This window comes from Hesperophylax consimilis, chromosome 9, assembly GCF_061612785.1.
Source record: "Hesperophylax consimilis isolate HC1 chromosome 9, BYU_Hcon_1.0, whole genome shotgun sequence".
Lineage (NCBI taxonomy): Eukaryota > Metazoa > Arthropoda > Insecta > Trichoptera > Limnephilidae > Hesperophylax > Hesperophylax consimilis.
The window spans coordinates 38394042-38414028 of NC_142844.1; the positions used below are offsets into that span (position 1 = coordinate 38394042).

At 32.8% G+C, this 19987-nt stretch overlaps 1 protein-coding gene and 1 long non-coding RNA gene across 2 annotated transcripts in view; both read left to right on the plus strand.

Moving 5' to 3' along the window:
* Nucleotides 1-19987, plus strand: part of LOC149421322 (fasciclin-2-like) — a 430107-nt gene that overhangs the window by 11940 nt on the left and 398180 nt on the right. The gene's annotated exons all lie outside the window — the stretch shown is intronic.
* Nucleotides 9485-11607, plus strand: LOC149421323 (uncharacterized). Its single transcript, XR_016302617.1, has 3 exons — nucleotides 9485-9873; nucleotides 11136-11221; nucleotides 11551-11607. It is a non-coding gene; the product is annotated as an uncharacterized LOC149421323 (long non-coding RNA).

The window sequence follows — 19987 nt, forward strand, 5'->3', positions numbered from 1 at the left end:
TCTTTTCCAGCTACTCATTTGGTAGCTGTAATAACAGAACTCATGGAAACATATCTTCTTATGAATTCATACTAAAAAACAATATGGAATCACCTATGATAAAATGTAAACAATTAAATTAATAATATTTTTTTAAACACTCCACAAGTTACAGATAAATAACTGTTCATGATCATATCAGTTTAAAGTCTAGATTAGATTTGATAAGGTTGTTAGTTTTTAGGTACTTACACTTTATCCGGAATCATTTTAATACCTAATGTAAGGTTTTTTAAATTCTCCGGATTAGTATCGCTAATAATATCGAAATTTCGGGTTATATTACGTTAAGTTAGGTCAGGTTAGGTTAGGTGGTACGTAAGAATTAAACGAAATAATTTTGAAAACATAACCTTAATATAAATATTAAAGTTACGTTTAATATATGTACCAAAAGCGATCATATTGATTAGGAATAAACAAAGAGCAAGCGCGGATATGTTGAACCTCGTAGACGGTTGCCAGTTGAGGCAGGAAGAGGCCATTTATCTGCAGCTCGCGCGTCGGGCGGACACCGCGGGACGCCCACCGGACAAGTGGCCCTAACATTCGTTCTCAATTAACCGGGTTAAGCCGGCGATACTACTCTACTACCAACTTGTATCGCCGACAACAATAATACTACACAATACTACGTACTACAAGAGAAGTCGGCGCTGCGTGGCACACGCACTTATCACTTACGCTCAGACGTGCTTGACGAATACAATAATCTGTCATGGTTGAAGCATTATTAAGGACTGCGTTTGCAATGTTCCCTTTCTATTGCGTGGCGAAAGGGCTTGGTGACTAATGTTCCCGGAAGGCAGTGGTTCCCAAAGTGGGCGATATCACTCCAGGAAGCATTAGAGCGATCCAAGGGGCGTTGGTGGCTCAAGGGCAACAGGAGACGCATATAAGGGCAGTTGGGGCCGTTGGGGGGACGTTACGGTTATAAGAAATTTATTTATTTATTCACGACTTGAAGACTTTTACATACCTACATTATAATATGCGGGTTCGACAATGGAGTTTCATCATAAGTGTGTAGTAAACTAAGAATAAAAATATATATGTAGGTAATCACGTGTTTGTACCAATAAATACCACGATAAAAGTAATTGTACTAGTATTGTTTTAGTTTCTATTTTATTTGATGTAACCGTTAAATTTATTACTAATATTGTTTTATGTTAATTAGTTTATCGGTTTTATATCACTTCATGTTTAACCCTTTAGTACTTTCACCACATTTTTTCAGTTTGTAATTACATTTTTAATCAATATTGCATTTTTTTATTTTCCTTAAACCCAAATAATGTTATAGAAACTAGATAAAGTCATTTTTCGGTGTACGCGTTTAAAATAAACATAAATATTTCTAAATTATGAAATTTTAATATCAATCGCGAAAATTTTTATTAAAAACGCTAAATCATTTTTACTAATTTTTTTTACTCCAATCATTGAAGAATTATTTGTATGGTTTGATTTTTCGTTTGATGGTTTTGGAAGTGTTTATACGTGGATTTTATGGATATTTGTAGAGATTGTTTGGAATATTTTACAATATATTGCTGACCTAATTTAACCATATTTTACCACATACCAAGAAATTTATACGACGAACGTAATTGACAATTAATTTCAACATCAACGAAGAAGATAATAGTGAAAAATCTAAAAGAAACATGAAACAGCACAAGACACAGAAAAATAAAAATGGTAACGGTCTGAACTGGGAATCAACCTAGGATCTTTGTCTCACCGGGGAAACGTTTCTAAACACTCAGCTATTGGGAGCTAATTATTTTACGTCATTTCTGTCGATGATCTAATTTTTCACATATTTTGGCTGCAATCTTTTTGAATGATTACAATTACAAAAATAATTTTGCAAATTTTGAAATACAATTAGGAGATTAAACGAATAATTAAATATCAGGAAAGTATATAAGGCACACTTTAGCGTAATAATTTATTTATTTACGCTCCGAGAGCTTTTACATAAAACAAGTCGTAAAATTATTTTTTTTTTTTTTTTATTCAGTTTTTTTTTGTACATTATTTTCTCTTACTTAGATCTTACGAAACTGATCAATCAGTTTAATTGTAAGAAATCTCTCACTTTTTCTATTTATTAGCTTATAGTAATATATTTAATTTCAACTTGATATCTTGATCCACAATATTAATTATTTTTATGTTTGACGGAGGTAGAACGATCTAATTTTCGTTTTTATTGTTGAATAACATGTCTCATTTTTAATATCTTCTGGTAATGAGTTAAATAATTCCGGAATTTTATGTCTTTTTGTTCTATCTCCGTATACATTTTGCGATATTTTAATAATGAACATTTGTGCTTCTCTATGCCTAGTAGGGTAGTTATGGTTCACAGGTTTTTTGAATTCTGTGTTCCAGAATTCATCTAGCGTTAGTTGGTAATCTATCCTACTATGTATAGAGAGCACATTACACATTCTATTTTATTTAAGTACGTTTTATACGTTAATCCGTAACTATTTACTCCGTATCCTATAATTGATTCCGCTAATGCATTATATATACAGTATAATATATTTTTATTAACAAAGTTTTTTAGGTGATAAAATTTCCCTAATATGGATCTTAATATATTACATACATTTTCAATGTGATTTGACCAGTTAAAATTGACATCTATTGTAAGACCAAGGTATGTATATTGGTAAACTTTTTCTATGTTTGCTCATTTACATGGCAGAGATTGGTTTTTTGTGTGAAAACAATCGTATGAATGACTTTTTATATACAGTTCTTTATCCTGACAACTTGCATATGGAGAGTGTATAAGAATATATTTTGTTTTTTTTTTGCGTTAATAATAATTCCATTGTCGTGGGACCATTTAATTATGTTACAGTGCATTAACAATATGGTAATAATAACATTTTATTCCCAACTACATGGACGGGATATACATTTAATTCTTTTGACAACATTGGCAGAAAGGCAAATAATAAAATACAACATAAAAAATAAATTATTATTTTTTTTGGTAAACTAATGTTTAAGACAAGATTTTTTATGCATAGCACAAAGGGTAACAATTATTTTACAAGCAATAATTATTCGCCTGAAACACTCAACCACATTGAAAAATCTCCTGATAAAAGGTACATGACGCCAACGGGACTCGAACCCGTGTCCCTTCGATTTCCGGTCGACAGCTCTAACCACTGAGCTATGGCGGCTTATCTCTTATCCGCGAAATAATTCAATATATAGTAGTGTTTCATTCAACAATTACTGCTTGTTACATTTTTTTCACCTGAAAACAACCAACTTTATTTTATATGAGAAAGGCATTGTAAGTGCTTACTCTCTCACTAGATGGCGTCGAGACAAATTGTCTACATTTGTAGGTGAAATACTAGAACTTGTCAAATATTAATTATTATTTTTTTTGGTAAATTAATGTTTAAGACAAAATTTTTTATGCATAGCACAAAGGGTAACAATTATTTTACAAGCAATAATTATTCGCCTGAAACACTCAACCACATTGAAAAATCTCCTGATAAAAGATACATGACGCCAACGGGACTCGAACCCGTGAATCGAAGGGACATCGAAGGGACACGGGTTCGAGTCCCGTTGACGTCATGTATCTTTTATCAGGAGATTTTTCAATGTGGTTGAGTGTTTCAGGCGAATAATTATTGCTTGTAAAATAAATAAAAAATAAGATAATAACAAATAAGAATAAAAAAGAAGAGAAAAGTCAAAAACATAAATACCTCTTCCGTAATATAGTTATAGATAGTGACTTTAAAAGTAATGGGGTAAATAATGATTTCTGTTTTTAGATTTACCATCTTGTTTACGAAATGTTTTTCGAGCGAATTCATCTGAATTAGTTGGGTACAATAAAACAATAGGGCGAAAACATTACAGGAACGAAAGATTTGTTCCTTTCTAAAATAAGTTTGAAAAGCAATGAACCGAGTCAGTTGGTGGTTGTCGGCCAATCTTGATTTGTTTTAACGGAAACTTAACTTTAACAGTAAATTAACTCATTTCAAGCTGCGAACATATTATCCGGTTCTTGTTAAATTTAATTCCAATTCATCACACTATGCTCCTTAGGAAGGCTTTAGATAAATTTAAGTTAAAAAATATACTACATTCACGTTTTACTTCTAAAACAACAGGATATCAAATTTACGAACGGATAAATTGATCTAGTTTTATCGCTTAGGTAATATTTTCAGCATTTTCATACATTTAGTATCACCATTATCCAACATTGACAGTGTTGTCGACCTGAAAGAAAATTTATTATTTAAATTGTTTGTTTTTTTCCACTTTTTTAAGACTACTTAAGCAAATTCCATGGCAGCGTGGTAGGCTTCTAAGGTATGGTTCAAAACCCGGCGAAGGCATTATTTGGATCTCGTTCCAGAGTGAATAATACTATCAGTATCGCGTGAAGACCACCATTCAGAATTAAAACTATGTTCGAAATTTCTTTATTCGTATTTGATGACCAGCTCTGAATAGCCAGGTATTTCCCCATCTTCCTCTTTCTTATCTCATTCCATTCTCGTCTACATTCATCCTCACAATATACCATAGATAGTTTACGTATAAAAAAGAGTGGAACATCGCCCTGGTAAAAGTCCACAATTCAGGATCTAAGTTTTGCCTGAAATACTACCAATATGTTTGATAAACGCATCTGAATAGCCAAGCACTACACAACCATTTTTTTCTCAGCCTTACAATATTTTCCAATTTGGGAATGTCATATATTGATAGTTGTCGTACGAGTTCGTGCTGTGATTGTCACAATGGAGCAGTTTGTTGAATTTGGGTGGATCTAAAGGCTATAATTCAGTGACAATATTTCTAAAAAACTAACTAAATGAATTATTATTTTTTTGGTAAACTAATGTTTAAGACAAGATTTTTTATGCGTAGCACAAAGGGTAACAATTATTTTATAAGCAATAATTATTAGCCTGAAACACTCATCCACATTGAAAAATCTCCTGATAAAAGATACATGATAAGTACATGATAAATACATGATAAATTCCCGTTGGCGTCATGTATCTTTTATCAGGAGATTTTTCAATGTGGATGAGTGTTTCAGGCAAATAATTATTGCTTATAAAATAATTGTTAACTAACTTAATGTTTGTACGAACATGAAACATTGGGTCAGGGCCACAACTTTTTTTCGGTGGAAAACAAAAAACGTTGTAGATCCGAACTTATGTTTTTGTTTTTGCCTGATGATTTGAAAATATTTGGTCGTAGAACCAACCTAACAGGGACACAGATCTTAATCGACTTTATATTTGAGGGCGGTCTACGAATTTCAATAAGAGGAACTCGTAATAAAATGAATTATGATAATAAATAGGTCTTTCGCGTGGTTCCGTTTACGGCAAACATCAACATTTAAAAAAAAAATACTGGCCACTAAACGAAATAACTAGAACACTTGTTAATAATATAAAACGGTTAAGTGTGTTTACGAAATTAGAAAACGTTTAAAACATAAATATGTTAATTCTTAAATCAAGCAAATCCAATTTTAGTTCACACGATTCTACGAATCATGTATCAAATAAATATTAGGGTGAATTATCAATTATTAATTTTAATCTTTAGTATATACCTTCACAATACTACAATTAAGCTTGATAAAGTTTTTAAGACCATTTACTTGAGTATCAATTCTCAATTTCAGAGATTGGTATATTATTGTACCAAACCAAAAGCAGTTTTATTGATCTCATAATTGGATCTATAAATTTGGTACGTGGCAGGTACATAACAAAAGTTCACCTACTAACTGAAGGCAGTGTAATTTTAATTATCATTAACTGCTCCCAACCATCTAGATACAGTAAGACTATGGCCCCCCAATTGGGTTATGTTGTGAGAATGGTGGTGATGTAAGACTTTCCTATTTTTATTAATTTTTTGTTCCATTAACAGTAGACATTGTGTCTAAATAAGTGTGTTTCTAATTTTCTCTTTTTCTATAAGACACAACCAAAATTTCCTCTGAAGATTTAGGAGTAGGTACCTACTTAAACGCCCACCTATTTAATTATGAACAGATATTTTACGTAACATTTTAAAATTTCAAACAAAGAATTATACAATTTGTCCAAAGAAATGTCACTACCTTTATAATAATTCTGTTTACAAACTTTCTTAGGGCAGGTAAGTGGCATAATATTTTTCAAAAATCGAATAAGAAAGTCCATATATACACGACGATATCTCAATGATAATTGGTTTTTTCAAACGTTCTTCAGTAGGTAGGCCATAATATTGATTATGACGATTTGGCAGCTCGTTACTACGAAACTTGTTACTGTAAACATCCCACACGGTAACCATCTTGAACCGGAACCGGAACGTAACTAATAAATTTACAGACCGATAAGTGCCAAATGGTCGAGTGAAAACTGAATTAACACTGTTAAAGTATATGATTTGCATAGTAATATTTATGTTTTACTAGCTTACGTGCACCCGGCGTTGCTAGTGGACTTATTATTGGTTTCGGTTAGTTTTTGAGGTTGTGAATTCTAAGGACGGGTTGATTCACAGAATTTGAACAATTTGTCAAATATCAACGTTAATTTTCAAATTCTGTGAAAGTCCCATTAAAAGTTCTGTTTTTATATTAATATGGGCCAGATTCTTTACAGTATTGAAATAATAACAAAACTTGAATGGAACTTACATAGAACTTGAAACTTAACAAATAAATTTGATGAACTGTTCAAATTCTGTGAAACAACTGATCCTAAGTGTACCTGTCAACTGGGTGCATTTTAAAGGTGCATTATAATAAGTATTTGTTTTACTTGATCGTGCTATGTCTTCTTTGGGCATCCTCGACTCCTTCAATCATTCACTTCCAAGTCAAACATTGTCCTCATAACTCTTTCTTCGTGCATTGCGTACGCCTCATTGTACCACAATAGTTCATCGCGTACGCCTCATTTTACCACAATTGTTCATCGCGTACCCCTCATTTTACCACAATTGTTCATCACGTACGCCTCATTTTACAACAATGTTTCATCACGTACGCCTCATTTTACAACAATGTTTCATCACGTACGCCTCATTTTACAACAATGTTTCATCACGTACGCCTCATTTTACAACAATGTTTCATCACGTACGCCTCATTTTACCACAAATAATTTGTGTCTTTTCTACCATTCGCTGCACACAATGACATAAAATCCACATTTTTACTATTAAAAAACTAAATTATATCAACTATAATTTGACTCATATCTCATTCCAGTGCAGAAATAAAAGTTAGGTCTTCCTCAGGGGTCCCCGACATTTCCCACCATTCACTAATGTATAACACATTGTTACTATTAATATCGACTTTTATTCGAATCCGTATCTCGTTGCAGTGCAAAGATAATGCACTGGAATGAAATATTTATCAAATAAAAATTTTAAAAATAAAAAATAAAAATTGTGTTTTCTTCGGGTATACTCGTCCATTAAAATCACTCTCTGACAATAATAAGAACAAACTAGAAAGAAATTTTCAGCGAACTCGGTCTAGTAGTTTTTGAGTCTATATGGGACAAACAAAGAATCGTTCATTGCATATCAAATATCTATTCAATAAATGCCTTGAATATTTAGATTGATCAGTTTATCAACTGAGTCGCAAATAACATCGTAACTGTTTGGAAAATACTAGGATTCAGGAAAACCTATTGTCCGACATAATGGTTAAGGACTCACATCACAAAGCTGCGTTAATTTGTTCCTCACTTAGTATGTCACGAATGCGGATTTTTGATTGAACAGAATATTACTAACTCCGTAATCGAGGAAAACACTAAAGAAATAAATTGGGTCCGCCGTTTTTTGGAATGTTTTTATTTGGCTTGAAACAAAAGCAATTTGTGGCAACAAGGGCGATGTTGCATACCCCGTACGGGCATTTAGCTTCTGGCGCTTTCACAACATTGCCACAACACTGAGGGCATCTAGTACAATTGGAACATGGAACTTGACAACCAGAGAGAACTGAACAATCAGGTAAACTCTGCGGTGTTGAAAGTGGAATACAGTTGCTCCAATTAGACCTTCCGATATGAACTACACTCGCAAGGCTTTTGTCACTTCAAAACTTAGCCTTAAGTGCCACTTCTCTGCAAACTATAATTAGACCAAAACAATGTTGGAATTATTCCACAAACTAAAAAACTAATGGTTCTGTGAAATTTCCTCTGAAATCATAAGATTTCTAAGTAGATACATAAATGCTTACCTACTCATTTATAAACCATAAAATGTTTAATATTTTTTTAAAATTTCAAATAAGGAATTATAGAATCTTGCAAGGAATGTCAAGAATTCTTTTTCAAACTTTCTTCAGGCAGTTAGGTGCCATAATATTGAAAAAAATCTAATAAGAATGTCCAAATACATTCGACGATTAAACATTTCAAAAAAGAATCTTTACTGAAACATTGAAACGAAACGAAACGTACAAACAAATTTGCATACAGACAAAATGCATAACAGTCGATTAAAAAAAGGATATTTTTTATGTGAATACAGCACTTGTCCCAACTGCTATCAACCTCCAGATGGTCAGTGAGACTAAGGCATCCCCGATTGGGGTACGTTGTGTAGCTGAAAGTAGTGGGGAGGGGAAGGAGATAGGAGAGGTGAATTTGGTGGAATACCTGACTATTTAAATCTGGTCACCAAACACGGCTAAATCTATTTCAAACAAATGTTTCATTTCTGAACGGTGGTCTAACTCCAGGGCAATACTGAGAGTGTCTTCCACTCTAGCAAGTGCCTTTAGTATTTTTTATATTATTTTAAATGAATTAATTGTGAAATAACACAAATTAATCAAATAAAATGCACTTGCCCACGCCGAGATTTGAACCCACTACCTTCGGCTTGCTGATTGAGAGCCTTACCCTTTGACCACGGAGGCCGTCGAATAAATCAGTAAATGATTACCGACAAAGTTGTTTACATTTTGTTTGGTCAATTAATTTCAAGGGCAGTTTACTATAAAAAGTATTCGTTACGAAACGACACCGACAAGAAAAATGAAATGTTAAAATTTTTCATTTTAATTTTAGTTATTTTTGAAACTGACATGAAGAATAAATTTGGTGGAACAAATATTTATGCCCACGTTAGAAATGGTTTTGTGTACAACAACCTTTTATATGTTAAGGCGACACAATACCCTGATAACGGGGATTTGCCCCGACGCTCACATTTTAATTATTTCTGATGAGCTTATTACTAAAATCTTAAATGTTTCTAGAGGGATTCGAAGGGATGCAAGTTATTTATATTTAAGATTAATAAAAACAGGACCTTACAATTAAATATATTATGTAAAACGATAAGTACATTTTATTAAATGTAAAATGTTGTAAGATAAGCGGCAAGTACCAGATTTTATTTTTATAGACGATGAATTAGTAACTTCCCGACGACTCCCTCACAAAAGATTAGAGATTTTATTAATGTATTCATAAGAATTAATTAAAATAAAAACACTCGCGAAAATCCAATTTCTGGCCAGATACACGAAAAACGACCGCCAGTACTTCAAAACTCTCTATTGTGCGTAGTATATTTGTGTGCGGGTTGACAAGGAGTTACTACGTATTGATTCAGACGCCGCGAAAGTTCCGGCCTGTAAGGTTGTGTCACCCGGCCGGTCGCTCCGGTCATTTCTTTTACGTATTTTTTTATTTAATCAAACGATACTTTGAAATCTATTAGTGAAATTTTCTGTTTTTTATAATTTAACTTCTTCCTCAAGTGAGTAAAGGTTTTTTATATAAATAATGAATATAAATAATAACCAATACAAAAGAATACATTGTTAAATGCGTAAATGTGTAGGCACTTGAGAAAAAAGGTGACACTAAAGTATTGTCGTTATGTTATTATATATCATTTCTAGCCCAAGTAGACTTTTTTACTATTAATCTTTTTTTTCACGCGACGCGGCTGTCTGTCCGGTTGTCACAACCAGCGGCACAGAATGTTATAGAGTGCCCCTTCACTAGAATCGTTTTCCTAGTTTTATTTATTTACGCCCTACTGGGCTTTTACATTAATTTCTAATTATACAGTCATGTTAGTTGTAACAATGGAATATCTAATAAATTATGGTAAAATAAAAGGAGTTTTTTTACTAAGGAGTGGTATTCTCTTATATTTCAATAAAGTGTTTGTGAAGAGTTCGTTTCATTACTAATACTCCAGGGCAATTACCGATTCGCGATCGTAATTATTCCGGTAGTCCCAATTTTTTTATATGTTTTATAAACTGGTCCCCTGATGTAAAATCTGAGTTTCCGACCTTGGCACACCTGTGCTCGCGCCGCCATTTTGAAAAAAAACGGCCGAAATCGCTCCAAAATCTAGTTTTTCCAAAATATCTCATTCCCAATGCAAATTTCGGCTAAATTAGCTAAACAATTAAAGTAGAACATAAAATTACTTACTACTTTTGTGTAAACAATTTTCTTCAATCTCTAATAGGTACCGAGGTAGAAAGTCGTAAAGGTGCGTATATTTTTGAAAAAAACAAGTTTTTTGCGCGACTAGCTTTTGTTTTTTGTAAATATCTCGTTTCCAGTACAATTTTGTGAAAAAATTATTGTTACTAATTTTGTAGAAAATAAAATTTCATAAAATAAATAGGTATTTAATTTATGTGTTTTAACTCTAATATGTATCCAAGCTCTTATCCACCAAAACCAGTTAAATTACCCAACAACAAATTTTTGAAATTCGAAAGTTTTTTTCCATAAAACAAAAACTCTACATCGAAAGTTTTTCTCCATACAGACAATTAGACATATGTCACCTATAAAGTACCTAAAGTCATTCGAATATTAAAAAGAGTCATTAATCTTTTAAGTTTAGATTGTTAGATCATTTGTTGTAGATAGAATTGTGCAATTATCTCCCCAAGTTACTGCACTTAATTACGTTGAAATGATTTTCAAATTTAAGGTAAAATTGAACCAATTTATAATAAATCTCTTGGCTAATATATACTTACGTTTCAGTTAAATATGGGAAAACAGAAGACAAAAGGAGTTTTATCCCGAACAAAATTACGGCACCAAGGAAAATGTTTAACGGAATGGAGAAGGTACTACTTAAATACACACATAAAAATAGATCTTTGGGATACGTTTTTTACAGAACATAATTGTACAATGTCAGCTTAAATAATTTTATATATGTAGATATATACATATATACGCAGTCGATAAACTTCTGAGCATATTGAATTTGGAATATAAGAAGTAAATTAATTTTGATTTCCGGTGACATATTTTTATTTTTACCGAAATGCATTTTTTACACCAAATAAGCTCAGGAATTGTTGGTGAAAGTTTGTCGGGCCTGTCTTAATACATCTCTAAATAATTAGGGAATAGAGACAGTATAAATAATTAACAATATTTCTCATTTTAGGAAAAATTCCGCAAGACTTCATCCAGATAATATTGCAAATAATAAAGAAAATACGAGTATTGTGTTAAACACTATACCGACACTCAACATGGTAATTTTTTCACAATTTCTGTAAATATAAAGTAAATAATATTAATTTTATATGATTAAATAAGCGCTCTAAAAAAATTAACAAAAACTGACATTATTTTTCGGCACGGACCAGAGATGAATGAACCTGAAAAGTTTTCACTATTTGCTGGCTCTAGTTCTTATGACACTAACGTGCATGCCGTTTCCAGCCCCTTATAGCTAGGTCTGACGCAGGCATGACGATTGTTGTCAACTGATATGTTTTCACAACAATAATTGTTGAAGAAAAATAAAATTAAGGAATGAAATTTAAAACACTTTACCTCTGTTTCAATTTTTGGCCTGGTTTTGGTGGATTAGAGCTTGGATACGTATTATAATTAAAACACATAAATTATATACCTATTTATTTTATGAAATTTTATTTTCTACAAAATTAGTATCAATAATTTTTACACAAAATTGTACTGGAAACGAGATATTTACAAAAAATCAAAGCTAGTCGCGCAAAAAACTTGTTTTTTTCAAAAATATACGCACCTTTACGACTTTCTACCTCGGTACCTATTAGAGATTGAAGAAAATTGTTTTCACAAAAGTTGTAGGTAATTTTATGTTTTACTTTAATTATCTTGCTAATTTAGCCAAAATTTGCATTGAGAATGAGATATTTTGGAAAAACTAGATTTTGGCGCGATTACAGCCGGTTTTTTTTTAAATGGTGGCGCGAGCACAGGTGCGCCATGGTCGGAAATTCAGATTATACATCATGGGATCAGTTTATAAAACATATAAAAAAATTGGGACTACCGGAATAATTACGATCGCAACCCCCTTTTTGGCGCTATGTGTACTGGCCTATAATACGGAATCCCCAAATATATCGACAACATTCTCACATTTATAACCCAGATAACATGTAGGTACGTTTATAATCAACAAATCAATACAAAAACCGACCAATATCATATAACAACAAAGGCAAAGGCATATGGCAACAAAGAAAAAAAGAACAGGTATCCGCTAGTAAGCAGGGTGAAAAAAATCAAAGGCAGAATAAAGAACACAGAAAAATGTGCAATTAATGCTTGCTTCTAGACTCAGCAATATACCACCTCTATCTATATTACAGCAGGTAATTTATACACTTGTATATACCCGTCTATACGTACTTATACGCTCGTGTGTATAATTCCAAAATTTGATTGAAAAGTGAATTAACATAATGTTTCTAATATTGTTTTTATTTAATCACGAAAATACTTAATATATCAATAATCCGATGCCGAAAGGACCGATTTCACCGGAGAAAAATTCTGATTTAAACATATAATTTTATTATGAACGTATTGAAGTCGTAAAAAATTTTCAAATACATATTTCCCATACATATTGTTTTCAATTATATATCCGTAATAGAAATTTTAAACCGTTAAATATTTATGTTATAAACAGAAAGCCTACCTCAAACATTAACGAATTCTTAATGTATCATGAATCTATTTTAAATAACTGTATAGATGATACCCTTATCTTTGGTGATTTCAACATTGACATTCTTCAAAAAAATAATACATCTCTTAAATACATCAACACGCTAGACTCATACAACTGTTTCATATGTAACACATCCTATCCTACACGAGTAACAGATACCTCTACTTCTTTAATAGACCATATCATCTCAAACAGACAAAATATTTCCTCAACTACTGCAAATATAGATGCCTACCTAAGTGATCATAACATTTTGATATTAGATTACCAAAACAGCTTGAAACATCACACTAATAATAGAATACATTCTTTTTCAAACAACACCAAAACCGATAAAAACATGTTAAAAACATATGTAGAATCCCACAACTTTCCACACGAAACCACCAGTAATGCCAATGAAATCTATAATAATTTTAATGAATACATCAAAACAGCAATAAAATCATCCCAACATAAATCTGAGTTACGCATAGGAGACCAACGGAGGGGTAATACTCCATGGTTTGATGCAAAATTAAATGCACTTATCAAACAGCGCAACAATGCGTTTAAAATCTGGAAAAAAAATCAGCAAAGTGATATATTCACAGCACTGAGAAATAAAACAAGAAATCAAGTTACCAACTATAGAAGATATGCTAAAACCAAATACTACACGACTATATTTAAAGAAAACCTGCGTTATCCGCGACAGACATGGAAAATAATAAATGCAATTCTAACAAATAGCTCGACACCCCAGAAAGATGAAATTGAATGTCTTCTCATTAAGAATGAAGAAATAACATGCCCAACACAGATAGCTTCAACTTTTAACAACTTCTTTATATCAGTTGGGGAAAACTTAGCAGCTACAATTGCATCATATCCAGATGATTCTATCACTATAAACACGGATCAAAAAGCAATCCAGTCCTTATACATGGCCAAAACAAATAAAACAGAAGTTCTCAGTATCATCTCTCAACTAAAGTCTAATGCATCTCCAGGTTTAGATGGAATTACACCAGTGTACCTGAACTTTTGCAAAGATATATTAGCTGACCACCTTGTTTTTCTTATTAATCAATCCCTGAATAGTGGAATCTTCCCAGATCAACTAAAGATAGCAAAAATAATTCCGATTTACAAAGATGATTGCAAAAAAAATCCTTCTAATTACCGTCCTATATCCATCCTCTTTGTCGTCTCTAAAGTTTTTGAAAAGGTTATTAAGCTTAGGCTCACTAAATATCTCCTATCAAACAATTTACTCGCATCCCAACAGTATGGATTCAGAAACCAATCTAACACAAAATGTGCTGCCTTCGATTTTGTATACGCCCTCCAAAAGCATATAGACCAGGGTAAGCATGCTGCAGGCTTATTTATAGATTTAAAAAAGGCTTTCGATACGGTTGACCATGGGATACTACTAAAGAAGCTAGAACACCTAGGCATAGTAGGCACTCCCCTGAAGTTACTGTGTAGCTACCTCTCTAACCGACACTGTCAGACCTTTGTTGGAAAGGGGACAAGCAGCATGGGAACGATGAAATGTGGCGTGCCTCAGGGCTCCGTACTTGGACCATTACTATTTTTAATATATATAAATGATATTGCTAAATGGGGACTTAAGGGTACAATACAACTCTATGCAGATGATACAGTGATTCTTTATCACAATAATGATTTAAACGAACTTGAAAAGGAAATGGAAAGTGATGTAGCTTGCCTGGCAAACTGGCTGCGATTAAACAAACTTAGCCTAAACATAAAAAAAACACATTACATACTGTTTGCAAATAAAAAAATGTATGTCTTAATATAAGTCTTGATAATAACCGCCTTGAAAGGGCTGATGTTACAAAATATCTTGGCCTTTTCATTGATTCACAACTCACATGGAATCACCAATTTAAACATGTTCTATCCAAAATTACTCATATAACTGGTGTTTTATATAGACTTCGCGGGTTACTTCCTCCCTCTCTATTAAAATCGATTTACCATGCTATGATTCACTCACATCTAATATATCTCGCCGGAATCTGGGGATTTGCTACAAAAAAAATGATTTCAGAAGTCCAAGTCGTCCAAAATAGAGCCCTGCGAAATATTTTCAGTTTACCTTGGGACACACATGTCAAAGACATCTACAGAAACACCCAAATACTTCATTTTAATACCATTCCCACTTTTGAAATAACGAAAACTATATTAAAAGTAATTCAACACTCGGCACATTCCAACACTACACTCTATTACAATTACGACGTACACCAACACAACACAAGAAATCACAACAAACTACATATACCAAAAATCAAATCAACAAAATATGGACTAAGATCCCTGGAATACATAGCTCACACAAAATATAATCAACTACCCAACGAGATCAAATGTGCAAGTCAATGTAAAAAGACCCAAACTAACATGCTCAAACTTCATCTTACTAATGACTATCTGAAATAATAATGTTGTGTATGTCCCATCATGTGTCCATTTAATACATACAGCTATATGTTTCATGTAATGCGTATCATTCCCGCAATGAGTTTATTAACTCCTGGGAGTACAATGCTTTATATAATATACTATATTCTGTATTGTATACTTTTAATAAAAAAAATTAAAAAAAAAAAAAAAAATTGACGTAAATAAAGTAAAAGTTTTGTTTACACAGGACGAGAAGAAACCCGTTATTCTGGAAGGAAGGAGAATAGAAGACATATTTTTTCTTTAACTGTATTAAATAGAATTTCGCAGCACGACTCTTTTTATGATTGTAATTATCTAACTTAGAGATAGTTGAGCGTATACTTCGAGATGACAAGTTCTGGGAAGAAAAAATGCTTATTAAATTAACTAATTTTTAAATGGATTGCATTCTTGTCGAGCTTATCGATCCTGGAGTCACAAGGTCTATGAATGTTCGTGATCCTCCACATATCTTAGATATTGTATGTAAAGAACGTCAATTTGGAAATCGTCGTTTAGATTTCGACGAAATGCTATTTATTGAATAATTATTTTCGTTTTTTATATAAAATTATTTTTACTATTTCTAACTTATATTATAATAAATGATGGCCTTTATACAAAAAAAAGTTGCATCTTATGCTTTTTACATTACATAATTATTTGTTTTATGTAACTTTTTGTAAACGATAATAATAAATATTGAAAATGACTGATATTTTATTTATCTTGTCAATATATTCAGATATAATTATGATCAGATATTATGAAAATGATTCGTGATTGAATACCGTATTGCTTTGACATCTGTCAATGAAGAACACGTCGGTTACGAGTCATAAGTTACTGCCTACCGTCTAGCAGTATGGTTACAGAAATCTGATAAGAATCATAAAATCATGAGCTCCTTCTGCAATAGGTAACGTTTCTATCGAAATTTGCCTAAAACATGCACATTCAACTTAATATTACTATTCACATAGTTTTAAAGACGCCCATTATTAAGCATTTCATGTTCAAACCTTACTCATGGGTACCATCTAGTGGATTTCATCGCTGCTCTGACTTCGAACTGTTCGTTGTGTCGGGTGTTCCCCATTGCAACGTACTTCATTCCCCTGCACCCCGAAATATTATAATATTTAATTCGAGCGGAGCGCGTGTGAAACTAATTTGCTTCGCCCACTTAAATCGCGTTCACGCCCATAACTGATATTTTTTTAGGATCTTATTTCGTCTTAAAACCTCTCATTACTACTTTGCCCTGCATACTTAATGTAGGGAATCCTTTTTAGTGGTCGGCTATCTTTTATCCTTTTCTACATATCCTGTCCAGCGGAACCATTCCATTTTAACAAATGTTGATGAAATAGACACTCGCCAATTTACCGGACGGAATTAATTTGAAATCGAACCCAATATCCTTAGAAGTGAAGTCAAAGCAGCCATACACAAATTGAAAAACAATAAATCAACGGGAAACGATGGAAACCCATCCGAGTAAACTCACGACAGACAAAACCGCGTGTCGGTATTTCAACGGAATTTCTTGCGTCGACCCTTTTTAAATATTTCCGCTACAAAATTGTTTTTTTCCTGCTCTTCCAAACATTTCTTCCGAAGAAGAACAACTGAAATTCAAGAGACCTTTTGTAAATTTCTGGTCGCCGTTTGGCTGACAATTATTTGAATTGTTTTTCAAAACTTTACACTTAAAAACTTAAGCGAATTAAATGATAACTTATGGATTTATCACGAAATCTAAAGATTTCTCCGATATTATTTAGTTTATTAATAGGTGGTTGTGTAAGAAAACCGCTGAACATCGAGATTATTTTTTATTATGAGTTATGGAATTATGTTATACAAATTTAGCTGTCATAAAATAAGATAAGACACGATTTTTTTTTTATATTAACTCCACACAGGAGGCCCTGAAGAAAATAATTTCCCTCAGGGCCTATGTCATCTTTGGGGATGCTGTGTGGAGGGTCTTTTTGTGGAGAGGAAGGAGTGAACATGGGTCTTGAAGAGTCCCATGTTGTAGGAGGGAGGAAACACAGAGGCTGGCAGTTCATTCCACAGCCGAGCTGTTGAACTTAAGAACGAATCGTAGAAGCGACCCGTTCTCATGTGACAAATGTCAACCGTGTACAAATGTTGGGCGCGCGTTTGGCGTGTATCTCGACTACGCACCGGTGCCGAAGGGATCAATGACGCTAGTTCCTCAGAGCATCTTCCATTGTAATACCTATAGAACAAGAACAGCATACCTAACTGACGCCTGTGCTCTAAAGATTGCAGTCCGTTTGTTACGATGTTTTTCGTTTCATAGTATTCAAATAATGATCAGTATTTACAAAAAAAACGTCATTAGGTACTGAAACAAGAGCAAAGCCGGATATATTAATACCTGGAAATAATTTAAATGTCTCGCTAAAAAATAAAACTGTTCATACATAACATATTACATATCTTGCTTTATTTGGTATAGTGAGATCCTACTTGTAAACATGACTTATATTATTACGGTATATCAATTGAGGTGAATTCAATTATTTGTCCATGTTAGTGGAAATTAAGGTTATATCAATAATAATAATAATATTTGGCTTACTTTTAACGCGCCGTTTTCGTGAGAAATCACCTCAAGGGCGCTGTACAAATATATTTCTTAAATACTATTACTAAAACTACTGACTTAAAACTAGTGATTTACCTCTAAGACTTATATCTAGTGACTTACGATTAAGACCAAACTAAGACCTATAACTGATATCTTAACGACATATATATTTACATATGCAGAAACTTACAACTAAAATTAACATTCTAATTTTAATAGCGCTAGAAGAAGTAGGAAGTTTTATTAAGTCCACAAAGAATTAGATTTACACTGAAGACAATAATGCGCAGTTGAAAATAATATTCAACTTACTTGGTGACAAAACTTTTGCCTTGATAAAAAATTTTTTTGCAATGAACCCTTTTTGTACGAAGCAGTTGATTACCTAGAGCAAGGCTGCCCAACCTTTTTAACAGTTGGGCGAAATTGACGATTTTGAATCACTGGCGGGCCACTGAATACCTGACGGTTCCTATTTCCATATGTGATTCCCCACAACAATTTTTCGAATTCCATGAAGGGGGGGGGGGGGGAGTGGCTACAAGATTCCATTTCGGACGCAAAAAATATTATATCAAAAACCGGTGTATTTTTGTTTAAAAAGTAAGTTCAGCAGGTTAGATTTTTTCGTCGCTGATTCTCGTTCTGAGTATCCTGAATAGCGATAAATCGCCTTCGTTGGTAACACTGGTGACCGCGCGCAAGCTGCATTGTTTGTTTTACCGCGGGCCCGCGACAATTTTTCAAATTGGCGGATTGGCGGGGTTTTTGAAAATGTTTCACGCGGGCCACTTATAATTCGTTCGCGGGCCACATTGTGGCCCGCGGGCCTGGGATTGGGCAGCCTTGACCTAGAGCTTCGTACAAATACGAGTTGATTGAATGATAATTATGTTATTTACAAAAACTCCTTGACGGAAGCTTTATGATATATGCCGTACAGCAAAACTTAATGAATAACTTAAACATAAACGAAAGGGGTGGTAATTCGTAATAATCTAAGAAAAAATCCTAATATTTCCAGTTTTTTAAACGAAGCAATACTAATTACTTAAACTAAAAGGTGATATAAATATTCCAGTTTAATCGTAGCAGTTTAATAGTACAGAAGACCGAGGTCGAAGTAATAATTATTCGTTCCAAATAATAATTATACAGCTTTGCGAACACTTTGTAAATAAACCACACAAAAATAAGAATTTATCATAACATCATTATTTGGGCACTAATGCAAAAAAGTCTGAATTTTTTGCCTTTATTTTTACAAGTATTTCAACTCCCCAAAATTTGGCGAATATATTTTATATTATCAAACCAATTTCTAATACTGAATCATTTAAAGTCTCAACTAGGTATTTAGAGTTCGTTGGCTGCCGCCTCAGCCTCTCTAGAAGTACAAAATGACAGTACCGTATTATCAATTCGATCACATTAAATATTAACCTTAAAAATAAAGTACACATCAATCGCCTCTTTGAATACTCTGAAAACTCCTAAGATTAGCAAAATAATGTCGTGAGCGAATTATTTGTAAAAAATATACTGATATTTCAGACACACTGAAAACGAATTTTCTAAATTATAATTTCAAGAAAATTTTTCAAGCGAAAGCACAATATGACAGATAATGCACAGTGTAGAATACATATACAGGTACTCTCTCTGTATATCTGAATAGTACCCGTCGCACAAAGAAGCATGATATATTTATAACCATTTCATTTCAATGAAAAGACTGATATTTTTATTATAAATTTCGCAGTGACATTCGAAAAT